Source organism: Sceloporus occidentalis, unplaced genomic scaffold, assembly GCF_023333645.1.
Source record: "Sceloporus occidentalis isolate IW3139 unplaced genomic scaffold, rSceOcc1.0.p SCAF_32, whole genome shotgun sequence".
Classification (NCBI taxonomy): Eukaryota; Metazoa; Chordata; class Lepidosauria; order Squamata; family Phrynosomatidae; genus Sceloporus; species Sceloporus occidentalis.
The window spans coordinates 8,760,165-8,772,878 of NW_028317012.1; the positions used below are offsets into that span (position 1 = coordinate 8,760,165).

The 12,714-nt window shown below is 41.5% G+C and overlaps 1 pseudogene; it reads right to left on the bottom strand.

Moving 5' to 3' along the window:
* Positions 1 to 671: 671 nt before the first annotated feature.
* On the bottom strand, positions 672 to 797 carry LOC149298614 (small nucleolar RNA SNORA35; annotated as a pseudogene).
* Between the last annotated feature and the right edge of the window lie 11,917 nt (positions 798 to 12,714).

The window sequence follows — 12,714 nt, forward strand, 5'->3', positions numbered from 1 at the left end:
TCTTCAGACACCGTTATTTTTTCATATCATGTAATTTCCTATAATAAAAATAATCAAATATGACGAAAAATTTAAAGAAATACACATTTTCTCACTTTTATTTGAAAAATCTTTTATTCATCATAAAAAACTACTGAAAAAACCTGCTAAATAGATTCTACTATTTGTCCCGAGTTTAGAAATATCCAATATTTTTATGTTTTTTTGCTTTCTTCTGCACGTTATGGGGCAATAAGTACAAGTAGCGTTTTGCTAATTCAAAACCATTTTTCTCTGAATCTGGTAATTCTGTCTCCATGTGGTATTTGGGTCATCTTTGAAGCCGGCAAATTAAATTTACCCCACCAAACCATGTATTTTTGAAAACTAGACACCCCAAGGTATTTCAGATGCTGATAGTTTAACCATTTCCATGCACTAATCCTACCACCAGCCCTTGTCAAAGTTTGTGATAGTAATTGTTTTTGGTGTTTTTTTTCACACACTTTGTACTTCAGGTGTGAAGTTACAGCTCCTGGTATATGTCACTGTCACACAACACCCTGATATGTGTTCAGCAACATCTCCTGAGTACATTGATACCCCACATGCATGGGTTTGTCAGATTGGGGGCAAAAGGGCCACATTTGGAACATGAGCAATGGAAGTTTTACATCTGGGTAAAGAAAAATGCTTGTACCCAACTATCAATACAGGTTACAAGAAAGCCTGGCCTATCTCCAAGAAGGGATTTGATCTAGCACCATTAAGCGAACCCTTAGCTACGGAATAGACACAGGGGACACTTGTCAGTGCAAATAAAAACGCTTAAAAAATGGTGGAGCAAATAAAATCTAAAAAACAGTAAATGTAACAAAAAAAAATGTAAAAAATAAATGAACCCCAAAAACAATTGCCACTATGCAAGATCACTGTTTATGCAGTGATCAATGGCAATAAGGGGTTTATATTGAATGTGTGGCTCTTATAAGAGCCTTTGGATCAATATATATATATATATATATATATATATATATTTTATTAGAGAATACCTGTCACACACAGATCTGTCTCTCTCCCTCACTAGAAGCAAGTGAAGGAGGGAGGCAGATCCAATACTGGTCAAAGGCAATGTTTAGAAAACATTGCCTTTGATTTAGCAAATCATGATCACTCTTATGAGTGATCTGACCACTAGGGGTGTTAATCACTGGATGTCCATGACATCCAGCACCCCCCCCCCTGATGATGACAGCAGGCGCCGCCCCCCGGATTGATGGGCACCGCCATCTTGAAACACCACGTGTGTTTCGAAGACGCCGGTACCGGGAAGGTAAGTAAACCAGTTAGGAAGCGATCGCGAGTCGCTTTCTTTGCTTAACAGGTGTTGCTAAGATGCCTCGCTACTTAGGCATCTTAGCAACACTAGCTAAGCGAAGGAAGCGACTCGCGATCGCTTCCTAAACCCGTTATTCGCCATATTTGAAAGACGTGCAGTCTTTCAAATAAGTTATTTTATTCGCTCCTAGGAGCGATTGTATGGGGCCCAGAATTTTTTTTTGTGTGTTGCTCAATGCCTCGATGTCGAGGCACTAGAGCAACAATGTTTCAGTGAAGAAATCGATCACAGATTGATTTTTTTCACCCGTTTTAACAAATGACGGTCCTGGCACGTCAATTGCCTTAAACGACTTGTGTTTCCGTAACGTGCCCGGACCGGCAATTGTCATCAAGGGGTTAAATTAAACTGGTGAGGATGCCGAGCCTGGTGGGGCTGTGGAGGCCTCGTCCCGCTGGCAAGCACCAGGAGCACCAGTGCTGGGCCGCATGCATCCAGAGCAGTGGCTGCTGTTGAATTTCTCAACTCTGTACGTGTTCTTCTTGTACCGCTGTTGTTTTTCCCTTATGTTCCCTTATGTTCCTACTACGGCAGACCCGTCCGAGGTGGCCCATTTTTCCGCAGTGGTGACAAAGTTGGTCCTTAAATCGCCAGGTTTTGGAGTCATGGTCTGTATTGCCACACCGGTAGCAAGCTGATTTGGTTTGGGGTGGGGATCTGTATATCCAGTTGGTTGTAGCAGAAGTGACTGCTACTCTGAAAACCTCCTCTTTCACTCCTTCTTTGTGAAACTGATGGTTTAATGCCTCAGTATCCCTGACAGCCATTTCCATGACTGATGCAATCTCAATCGCCCATGTAAGAGTCCTTGTTCAGTCAGAAGTTTCTTTTGAATGCTTTCACTATTCAGTCTCAGGACAAACTTGTCCCTACGAACTGTGGGTAGGTACTCCCCAAATGAACAGGTGGAGGCCAGTTTGCGAATGGCCACCATATAGGCCTTAATATGTTCCCCTGATTGCTGCTGCCACTGATAAAAGCGATTTTTTTCTGCTATTTCAAGTGGTTTTGGCTGGAAATGATCCTCTAGTAGTTTAATTCCACTAGTGTTTTGCTTGCTGGTTTCTCAGGAAACAGAAGGTCTCTTACAGTGTCATATGTTTTAACTCCCACCACTGTCAGGAATACACCTCCCCCGGGTTAGCCCCCCATATTAAGAATTTTTACAAAAGATCATTGCATTTGTTAGATCAGGTTTGATCAACTGTTTTTTTCGTTAGATCACTCTAAAATAGGCAATATTAACAATCTTTTTCAGGGGGGGCTAACCCGTAGCCAGCCCCCCTCAACAAAAATTTCAACAAAATGTTACTGATTATGATAGCTCTGCGTTAGATCAGGTTTGATCAGACAAAATTTTTGTTAGATCTAGTCTGGCCCCCCCTCAACTGAAATTTGGAAAAAAAATTATGGATTTTGGTAGATATCCGGTTAGATTTTTCATTTTGGTGCATCCCTAGAATAAATAGAAGTATTTTATTTTTAATTATCCTGAATTTGTAGTCACAAACCTTTCTAGGCCCAGAAATCAGTGAGAGGAAAAGTAAAGGTTTTGTGTCATTTACTTTATTTTAATCTTTATATTTTATTAAAGGCCATATTTTCTCACAGTGAAAAATGAGTGCGGCCCTCGCACGTATACAATTCTGATGAAGTGGCCCACTGCAGAAAAAACTTGGACACCCCTGGAGTAGGGCATTTGTAAAATCCCGTCCTTGTCACCACTGCTGTAGTCCTATCTGCTTCAGATATAATGCCAGTAGTTTAATACAACCTTGCTTTATTGCTGAACATTTACTGAATAATCAGGTTATTTAATGCTGACACAAATATAAGAGTATCATACCCTGCTGCATCACTGCTTAACACTCAATAGCTTAAAAAATGGTCACCGTGCTCTCTGACCTGTGAGTCATAACAGAGGCGGAGCCACTAGTTAAAGTGAGAGGGAAAGTGAGAGGCAGTATCCTAGACTCTAGGTATAACAGCTGCACAGGACGGGGGGCCTTCTTTTGCGTGATGGCCGGCTCCAACAGGCCATGGGGAGGGCAGGCCACGAGACCATGATGTCACCAGCGGGACATACAGCGAGGCAAGCTGTGCGGGCTGCGGAGACCTTGCAGGCCACTTTGGTAAGTCACACAGGAGCACATGAAGAGGCAGGTAGCAAGGAAGCTGCCTGCCCAAAGAGGACATGGTGTCAGCGGATCTGGAAGTCCGTGGAGACAGGTCATGCGGCTCTTGGAGTGAGTAGGACCAGTAGGGACACACGATGGGCGAAGTGATTCCGGGGACAGTCCAGTATCCTCTGTTGGGGAGGCTGATGCTCCCCTGCTGTCTGGTGCCTGCTTACCTCTCAATGGGTGGTATATGGGGAAGTGTGGGATGGCTCCTCAGAGGGGGATGCTTTTGGTACCCCTATGGTCCCCAGTACTACAGCGTCTGGTGGTGGCTTCCCAGGGTTTATGGCCAAGGCTGGGGTGTATGTCCTGGACCCTGAGCACTGTGGTGGGCCTGTTCTCTCACTCTTCTTTCTGCTGCGGACTGGTCCTGTGGACACCTCTGTGGACACCTTGTGGCAACATGGGAAGACAGAGCATGAACAACCTGCTAGTCAGCTGGCATTGCAAAGCAGTGTACCTGTGCCATTGGCGCCGCAGCCAGTCTCCTTTGAGGCTCCTTCCTTGGCTTCCGGGTTGGTGTTAGGGGAGCTGCAGTGATTCAGCTCAGCAGTGGCTTGGTTGTTGGGGAGGCAGCTGCCCCTCAGAGTGTGGGGTTTGATATGGTGACAAGGGTGGAGTCTGTTGCAGACGTGGCCCTTAGGGCCTGCAGTTGAAGCAGGATACGAAGAAGATTCTCCCTTCTGCCGTTGGAGGAGGCATCTCCTCTGCAGAAGGATGGTTCAGATAAGACGAACGAGATAGGATAGGAGAAGAAAGATAGGGAGAAGTAACGGTATAGGTGGATTCCCAGAACGTTTGGGAATTAGATTAGGACCTTTTCAATCAGTGATAGGTGAGAAGATTCCGTAGAAGTGTTTGGCTCTTTTTACCTATTAACCCCTTCAGGACCGGGACGTACCTGGTACTTCCTGGTCATAGGTCACCGGTAGACCAGGACGTACCAGGTACGTCATCCCCAAAAACTGCCCCCACATCGCCACAATTGTGGTGATCGCGGGGGCGCTGCTGCTGCTGTCTGCCCAGGAGTCTAGCACAGACACAGACTAGCACAGCCACTCTAAGCCCACCCGCAAGCCTACGATCACTCCCACGGAGTGATTCTGTAGGCTGAAACCACAGGCAGCTTCAGGGAAGGGGGTGGTGTGCTGATTACGTCCCCACACAAGTGTGGGGACCTGACACAACACCCCGCTGCTGCCTGATCGCGGCATTGAAGGGGTTAATTCCCATTTTGTATGGGGCTCTGCTGCTGGTCTGCCTGGAAGCTTCCAGGCAGACCAGCAACAGCAAAAATGAGCCCCCACAAGCCCTTTGATCAGTCCTGTAGGACTGATCAAAGAGACTCCTCCCCTGCAACCTCCAGTCTATGGGAGATTGTGTCCCAGCTGCCAGAGGCAGCTTCAGGGACAGGGAGACAGGGTTCTTTGGTCTTCGCATGAGTGTGGAGACCAGCCCCCACCCCCTCCCTTGCTCAATTAACCCCTACCCCCGTCTTGCTCAATTAACCCATTAAATGCTGTGATTGTGTATGACCCCCATTGCAGCATTGCAGGGGTTAATATTAGTCCCCACAAGCTTGTGGGGACTAAATATCAGTCAATGCTGTGCTTCAATGGAGCATCAGCATTGAAAGAGTTTAAAAAAAAAATGTAACAAAAATTATAATAATAATAAAAAAATAACAGCACTGACCTGAAAGTCCAGGGTGCTTCCAGGTCAAATGCTGGGCTGGGCTGATGATGATCAGATCACTCCTGGCCAATAGGAGTGATCAGATCATTATGGCAGCCCCTGGATGACACTGCCCTACATCTAGGGTAATTATGAAAAACACAAATTATTTAAAAAAAAACCATAATTATTACCTGATCACTTGTAGGTGACATTTTAAGTCACTGATTATTGATCGGTCTCCCTGATTGATGTCAGTGGCCTAAACCTGTCACTTACAAGTAATCTGATTAAAAAAATATTTGGCCTTGTTGGAACCGGGGGATGTTGGTGAACAAAATGTTTCTTCCACCGTTGCACTTATGGTGTGCAAGAAATTCAATGCAACATTGAAATTTATGCGTTAAAAACACAATAAAATAATTTCCTTGTGAAGTTTGGCAGACATCAGTGAAGAAATGGCTGGCTGAAAACTGTCAAAACTACCCTAGTTGAACACCTTGATTTGTCTACTGTTCATAAATATATACTTTTATGGGGTAATTTACAGTGAGGGGGGCTTCCAAAATGTCCCAAATGGGATATGGGCCCAGTAAACGAATTACTGAAAACTTGTGCATGTTCCAGTTATGGCCTCATGGCTTCCTCAAAAAATGCATTAACCATGCATGTGACACCTTGTTGGAACCTGGGGATGTTGGTGAACAAAATGTGGTGTTTTCTTCCACTGTTGCACTTATGCTGTGCAAGAAATAAATTGCAACATTGAAATGTATTCGTTAAAAACGCAATAAAATAAATTTTCCGTGAACTTTGGCAGACATCAATGAAGAAATGGCTGCCTGAAAACTGTCTGAATTACCCTAGTTGAATACTTTGACTTGTCTGCTGTTCATAAATATATAGTTTTAATGGGGTAATTTACAGTGGGGGGCTTCCAACTTCTCCCAAATGGTATATGGGCCCAGTAAACCAATTTCTGAAAATTACAGTTGAAGAAAGACATAGCAAAAACACAAAAACAGCTCCGGTCCTTTAGCGACACCTTAGTTTCAAAATCCCGGTCCTGAAGGGGTTAAGATCTGATATGGAATGCGTGTCGTACATACGGGGCTTAGACTGTTGGCAGTATGATGAGCAGTTTCGCCAGCGTGTGACGGTGCGGCCGTCCATTGAGTGGGATCAGATGGCTGTCCATCATGATCCCGTTACATCAGGGAGGTTTTGCGTCTCGGGGGGGGGAAGCGCAGGGGGCCTCTTTGGCCGTGCAGCGTCTGCTGGGTGTTGTTAACAATTTAATGATGGGCAATGCAAGTGGGGCAGTTTGTGTTGCTTTAAGCATGAATTCTGAGGCTGTGGGGGGTCCCACCCTATCTCTAGATCAGGGGCGTCCAACCTGCGGCCCTCCAGCTGCTGCAGGACTACATCTCCCATAATGCTCTTTCAGCTAAGTGGCTGATAGGGGAGTATGGGAGATGTAGTCCTGCCACAGCTGGAGGGCCGCAGGTTGGACAGCCCTGCTCTAGATGTTTCAGGTGGGGAAAAGAGGGGGACCATGATGGGATGGGAGCGAAGGGGCGACAACCCCAGTGATGCGACCGTGGCTAAGCAGTTATAGGAACCAAAGGGCAGCACAGATTTTATTGGAAGGTTTCACAGAGGGACTTTGGATTATCTTTGTAGAAAGTCCACCTTTGGGTTCGTTTAAGAATTTGCAATAGTTTTTTTTGGTTTCCTAGTGTAGTTCGGGATAAGTTAGCTAAGGAGGTGGCTTTGGGTTGGATGGCTGGTCCATTCTTGGCCTCATATGGTCAATTTGCAGGTGTCTCCTTTGGGGCTGGTCCCCAAGAAGGAGCAGTGTAAGTATAGGCTAATTGACAACTTGTCTTACACGCAGGGGGTATTGGTTCGGTTTGCTCAATATTTCTGCGGGATTGTGCATATCGTTCAATAAGGGCCATCCAGATTTTGGGGTCCGCGGTCCACGGGCCATGGTGCGGTCTTGGCAAAGACCGATGAGGAGGCTGCTGCCTGTCAATCTGAAGTGTCTCTAGAGCGGTTGCAAAGATGTGGGGTCTTAGGAAGGTTTACCTTTGCCAGCTACAGTCTTTGCTGGGGAAGCTTAATTTTGCGTGTAGGGTGCTACCCATGGGCAGAGTGTTTAGTAGGTAACTGGTGGCTGTGGTCAGCTAAGAACTGGAATCTGAGGCTACAATTCGCAGAGGCTCACCAAAATTGGACAATGGAAGACTGGAAGAATGTTCCCTGGTCTGATAAGTCTACATTCCAGCTGTGACAGTCAGATGGCAGGGTCAGACTTTGGCATAAACAACATGAAAGCATGGATCCATCGTGCCTTGTATCAACGGTTCAGGCTGGTGGTGATAGTGTAATGGTGTGGGGGACATTTTCTTGGCATACTTTGCGCCCCTTAGTACCAATTGACTATCGTTTAAACGTGACAGCCTAACTGATTATTGTTGCTGACCATGTCCATCCCTTTATGACCACAGTGTACCCATCTTCGGATGGCTACTTCCAGCAGGATATTCTCTTTATGACCACAGTGTACCCATCAGTGTACCACAGTGTACCCATGCCTGAAGTACATGTGTGTGGAAAAAAAAACACTCAAAAAAATAACACCACAAATTTTCACAATAAAGTTGTAACTGTGTTCTACAAGAGTGAAAGATAATATAAAAACAGGGTACTTAGCTTTTTAACCCTCTATTCATTCATCGGAACACATATGTGGTAGCTTCCCCAAGGACTCTTCCTTCAAAAAGCCCCTTATAACAGATATATGGAAAAAAACAGAACAAATTCTGGGGATACAGCTTTAAAAGTACTCTGTAAAAAGAATAAAAACCACAAATGGTGCAATAACGTTTAAAAGGTTTAAAACAGCCCCCACTAGTTGTGCCACACTCACAAGATTGTAGTAGGTACTGCGCCTTTAAGATAGCCTGTATCTTAGGAATCCTGGTGGTTTGCTGGAACTTTTAAAACCACCTCAAAGTTTAAAAACCGGTCATCTGCTGGATACAAACGAATGGCAGGCAGGGTATCTTCCAAAAACTCTTTATTTAAAATAGCCCATTAAAAATGCTTAATGTTTTAAGAAACTAAGTCCAACGCGTTTCGTCATATGCTGACTTCATCAGGGACTAGTTATAATGCATCAAGAAACATAAGCTAACAAAATATAAACTAAAAACCCTTGGCCGTCCTCTCCTTAAATCATCTAATCTGTTCTTCTATTGGTCCAAAATCTTCACACCTCCTTTGTTTCAATTAGATGAACACAAATTTTTCTTGTTTCCAGGTGATAACCCTTTGCGTTCCAAAATGTGTTCCAAGGCTGTGTCCATTATTTCTGAATGCCGCCTTTTTTATACACGTTTTTTATTGCAAAGTCCAGTTTAAATAGTTAATTATTTGCACAATACTACAATCTAAAATAAAGGAGAAAGAAATAATAATATACATCCTTATAATACATATGCATGTTATTTATAGCTTTTGCAAATATCTAAATATGGAAATTTAACTAAATTACCTAACCATCCCTGGATATTTTAGGGTTAACCACTATTAGTTCTTGACATAGAAAACTCATTGCTTCATTTAGAAAAAAGTATCTACAATGTTACAATGTATATACATATATAAAAAAATGTAAACCAGGTTTGTATGTAGATGTTACATGTAGATGTTACATGTTAATATAGTTCTGTATTTAATAGTGAGTTACCAGTTGTCAGGAACCAATTTTTCACTGCCTGAACCATGGCTTTTTTATACCTGTGGCGTTTACATCTGCGACCACTAGTGGCCACCCTCCGCCCTCTGGAGCACTCAGAACTCAGGTGTGCCTTGTTACCTGGGTTGAGCCCTAGTCCATACATCCAGCTGGGCCTTGTTATCTGGATTGCCCTGCCCTTCAGTCAGGGCCTTTGTATTGAAGTCTATGGACCTTCCTGCTGTGTCTCTGCACCTGTACTGTTCCTGGTTCCCTGCTTTGTGTCCTTCCAAGCGGGCTGTGTGCCTTTTGTACCCTTCCAAGCGGGCTGTGTGCCTTTTGTGCCCTTCCAAGCGGGCTGTGTGCCTTTTGTGCCCTTCCAAGCGGGCTGTGTGCCTTTTGTGCCCTTCCAAGCGGGCTGTGTGCCTTTTGTGCCCTTCCAAGCGGGCTGTGTGCCTTTCGTGCCCTTCCAAGCGGGCTGTGTGCCTTTTGTACCCTTCCAAGCGGGCTGTGTGCCTTTTGTACCCTTCCAAGCGGGCTCTCTGTCTGTCGTGCCCTTCCAAGCGGGCTCTCTGTCTGTCGCGCCCTTCCAAGCGGGCTCTCTGTCTGTCGCGCCCTTCCAAGCGGGCTCTCTGTCTGTCGCGCCCTTCCAAGCGGGCTGTGTGCCTTTAGTACCCTTCCAAGCGGGCTCTCTGTCTGTCGTGCCCTTCCAAGCGGGCTCCCTGCCAAAAGACTTATTACCTGTATTTTATTTTGCCATACGTCCGGTTACTTGCTTAGACTATATTACCCTTATTTGCTGGTCCTGTTATATGCATGAAATACACTGCATTACCTGGATTTCTGTTTTGTGGTGTCTTTGTTTGCATAATCATGCACCGTGGGTTACATACTGAACCCCAAGTATCCCCTGCGCATGGGCTCCTACCTGACCTGATCACCCGAGTCCTGACACCAGTAAACAAATTAGTGTGAGTGAAAGTGTAAATAAAGTGATGTGTACAACTATATTAATATTATGTGTGTGAGTTACGTTGTGATTACCATTGGTGCGTGAATATATAATAGTTAATTATTATATATATTATAAATTAATATAATATATATGCTAATGTATATACTATTTATAAATAAAAATGTGAATAAGTATGTATACTTATATGGTAAGTACATGCTATACTAAGTGTTAATGTATGTTGTGTGTGAATTAAAAGATGTGAATAAATTTTATTTTACTTATGTTATATGATATGTAAATATAATTAAATAAATATAAATTGTGTATTGTGCTGGGTGCACATTATATCGTATGAAATAAAGTGTATTTTTAACTATTTACATTGTTTTATTAAACTAAATTATTTAGAACTATATAAATGTTGTATATCGCAGTGTATATAATTACTATTGATATACGAAAAGTGTGTTTGTTTATGTATACTTAATTAAGTGTTGATTTTATATGATGAATAAATTATGCAAGTGTATGTTGTATAATGCTAACCATCTTTATAAGGATGAACAGTTAATAAACTTTAAACTTTTTATAAAACCATGTAGACCTTTTTTACAAAAAACTTACTATACTATGTCAATCTCTGCATTTAAACCCCTTGGTTCCATGGTCTGTGTTGAATTCAGTGATGAAGGCATAACCAAATTTAGAGTTATGGTCTTGTTTGATTTTATTTGAGGTCAAGAGTAAATTTCTATCTTTCTTTGCCATCATTCTAATATCTTTATCGATTGAATTTTTATTGTAACCTTTTTCAATCAATTTTGTTTTAATATTTAATAGATTGGCCTGTCTTCTATAGTCACTTTCATTGGTGCAATTTCACCTGACCCGGGCAATTTGTCCTTTTGCAATGCCTCTGAGCCAGGGCTATGGTGGCAACTTTTTTTATGGACATAGCCATTGCCATCTGTTTTTTTAAAAAAACATTTTGATTTAATGTTAACGCCTTCTGTAAAAAACGTTACATCTAAAAAATGTATCTCCAATGCACTAAATTCAGGGGTAAAAGACAAATTGGCATCATTAGAATTTAAAAAAATTCACATAATCAATAAAATCCTTTTCCGACCCATTCCAAATAAGAAGGACATCATCAATATATCTCCGCCAGAGGACCAAGTTGTCCCTCCAGCTATGTTCGGACCAAACATAGTCATCTTCCCAGTATCTCATAAAGATATTGGCATAGCTGGGGGCAAACTTGGTCCCCATGGCGGTGCCAGTGGTCTGTAAAACATATTTACCGTCAAAATAAAAGTAGTTGTGGCCTAAAATGAATTCAATACATTCCAATAAAAATCCTTTAAAATTGACGGAAATGTCATCATCATTCTCCAAAAATTTATTAACCGCTTGTAACCCCAGGTTGTGTTTGATAACACTATAAAGAGAAGTTACATCCAAAGTGGCCCATTTAAAACCTTCTTGCCATTCTATATTCTCCATTTCTTTCAAGATCTCCGCCGTATCTTTTATGTAAAACAGCGATTGTTGCGCATATTTTTGTAAAAAACGATCTATAAAAGCTGATAAGTTACTTGTAATGGAATCTATGCCACTTAGTATTGGACGTCCTGGGGGTGTAGATAAATTCTTGTGAATTTTGGGAATAAAATAGAAAATCGGCGTGATAGGAAATTGTTTAAATAAAAACTGGTATTTTTTTTCTGAGATGATATCATCATCCACAGCATTTCTCAAAAGTTCTTTTAAAACATTCTGAAAATCATTTGTAGGGTCATTGTCCAATTTGAGGTATGTGTGTCATCCAATATACGATGCGCTTCTTTAAAATAGTAATCTTTTGTCATCAGCACAATTGTAATTTGAAAGGTGTCCAAATAATTAAAAGCTTTACAAGTACTTCCACAGGGGAGAATTGTGTGAAAAAAATCACATATAGATTGCAATACAGAATTTGTAGTGTATCTACTGCAATGCCCCTGCGGCAAACAATATATAGGAAAAACACAAAGAAAGTTAAAAGTAAGAATTTTGGAACACCTTAACAACATCAGAAAAAAGTTAATAACCACTCTGTACCAGTACATTGTGCAAGTTGTCCCAAATTTAATTTTAAAGACTTTGTTTTTATTGGTATCGAAATAGTCAAGGCACATTGGAGGGGAGGAGATAGGAATAAAAAATTAATACAACGAGAGTCATACTGGATCCATAAATTGGAGACTATGGAACCAAGGGGTTTAAATGCAGAGATTGACATAGTTTATTAACTGTTAATTTTTATAAAGATGGTTAGTATTGTACAACATACACTTGCATAATTTATTCATCATATAAAATCAACACTTAAGTATACATAAACAAACACACTTTTCGTATATCAATAGTAATTATATACACTGTGATACACAACATTTATATAGTTCTAAATAATTTAGTTTAATAAAACGTAATGTAAATAGTTAAAAATACACTTTATTTCATACGATATAATGTGCACCCAGCACAATACACAATTTATATTTATTTAATTATTTATTTGTATATCATATAACATATAAGTAAAATAAAATATTTATTCACATCTTTTAATTCACACACAACATATACATTAACACTTAGTATAGCATGTACTTACCACATAAGTATACATACTTATTCATATTTTTACTTATAAATAGTATATACATTAGCATATATATTATATTAATTTATAATATATATAATATTTAACTATTATATATTCACGCACCAA